The sequence below is a fragment of the Bison bison genome, unplaced genomic scaffold (genome assembly GCF_000754665.1).
Source record: "Bison bison bison isolate TAMUID 2011002044 unplaced genomic scaffold, Bison_UMD1.0 scf7180017856933, whole genome shotgun sequence".
Lineage (NCBI taxonomy): Eukaryota > Metazoa > Chordata > Mammalia > Artiodactyla > Bovidae > Bison > Bison bison.
In genome coordinates this window covers 89949-92159 of record NW_011487506.1, presented here as the reverse complement: position 1 = coordinate 92159, position 2211 = coordinate 89949, and positions in this window count along the sequence as shown.

Here is a 2211-nt window from a genome sequence, read left to right as displayed (position 1 = left end):
GGCCGGCCCCGGGCCCTCCCCCTCCTGTGGAGCCCTCGGTGTGCAGGCCAGGTGCTCAGCCTCAAAGAGACGGTTTCGGGGGCCTCTCGGCGCCCCGTGTCTGGAGGCTGTCGGCAGGAAACCAGCAATGACAAACTCAGAGAAACGCAGGCGAAGAAAATACAGCTTGTGAAGCCTTTGAGAGGGGCGTGGCCACGAAAGGATTTTCTGAGGAGTTGATTTTTTTTTAATCAAGTTTTTTGAGGTGTAATTTACATACAATAAAGTGAATCCACAGTAAGTGTACATCCGGTGAGTTTTGACAGGTGTGCATACCTGCGAACCACGACCACGACCAAGGGAGACCGCTCACCCATCCCTCCTGCCTCTTTGTGATCAGTACCCCCCACCCCAACCTCGGACCTGCCTTCTGTCACTGGCTGTTCCTTTTCAGACAGTTTGATAAAACTCCACGCCGTGTGTATGCGTCTGTGTTTGGTCTTGCTCCAGATAAAGGCTTTGAGGTTCACGCATGTTGTTGCGTGTATTCGCACATACCCCTTTGTGTGGCTGAGTAGCATCTCGCTGTATGGATGTACCATAATTTGGTAACCCATTTCCCTGTTTGTGGACTTTTGGATTGTTTTTCATTGTTGGCCACGATGAATAAACCTGCTGTGAACATTCCTGCACAAGTTGTGTAGACATGTGCCTTCATTTCTTTTGGGTAAATGAATTGCTGAGTTTAATAACGAATGCATGCTTACCTGTAGAAGAAACTTTTCCAGGGTGATGATACCGTTTTACATTCCCACCAGCCGTCCACGAGACTTCTCGAGTCTCCAAGTCCTCCTCAGCACTTGGCATCTTCAGTCCCTTCAATCCAGCCATCCCACTGACTGTAGTGGCACCTCGTGGTGAGCATCTTTTTATGTACTAATACAAATGGCACGCCATTCACAGATCTCCTTTGGTGAAGAATCTGTTCAAATCTTTTGCCCATTATTTAAAACAAAAAAAATATTTTTTTGAGCAGTTTTAATTTGACAGCAAAATGGAGAGGAAAGTACAGGCATTTCCCGTGTGCCCCCGGCCCCCACACATGCACAGCCCATCTCATCAGTGTTCCCCACCAGAGCGGATGTCTGTCGCAACGCACAACCCTATGTTGCCGCCTCATTATTATCCAAAGTCCACGGTTTACACTGGGGTTTTCTCCTCAGCATTTTGCATGCTAATTTTTAGCTACTTTTCCATGCTAATATTTTCCATGCTGATTTCCTCTGCTGTACATGCTGTGGGTCTACACAGGTGTATGGTGACGTGCATCCACTCTCTGCTCTGTGTGGTCATCCCTTTCCTGCGCTGCGCACCCCGTCGATCACTGATCTTTTTACAGTCTACAGTGGTCTCCGGAACGTCAAATAGTTGGAATCCTGCAGTTATGCGGCCTTTGCAGATTGGGTTCCTTCACTTAGTAATGTGCATTTAAGTTTCTTTCCTGTCTTTTTATAGCTTTTAAAAGTTCGTTTCTTTTTGCACTGAGTAAAATTCCACTGTCCGGATGTCCCACAGTTCATTTTTGGTTGCTTTTGGAAATTATGAGTGAAGTAGCTACACGCATCCATGCGCAGGTTTTTGTGTGGACATACATTTTGATCCTTTGGGTCAATACGAAGAAGCATGATTGCTGGGTCATAGAGCAAGAGTCTCTTTAGCTTCGTAAAAACCCGCTAAATGCTCTTCTGAAGTGGCCATGCCGCTCTAATTCCCATCAGCAGCGAGGGGAGCGTTGCGCCACACCCTCACCAACATTCGGAGTTGTCAGTGTTCCGGATCCTGGCCGTTCTGTTTGTTAATAACGGTGCGGGTGGCATTCTGCTGTGGTTTGCACTTCCCTGAGTTCACACCTGGAGCGTCTTTTCATACGCTAATTTTCTATCTGTATATACCTTCTTTGGTGAGTATCCCTTTAAAGTGACCAATTTTTTAAGTATTTTCTTTTTTAAAAAAAATTACTTATTTTTGGCTGTGCTGGGTCTTTGTTGCGGCGTGGGCAAAAGAAACAAAAGAGACCATAGCAAAAATCAACAAAGCCAAAAGCTGGTTCTTTGAAAGGATAAATAAAATTGACAAACCATTAGCCAGACTCATCAAGAAACAAAGGGAGAAAAATCAAATCAATAAAATTAGAAATGACAGTGGAGAGATCACAACAGACAACATAGAAAT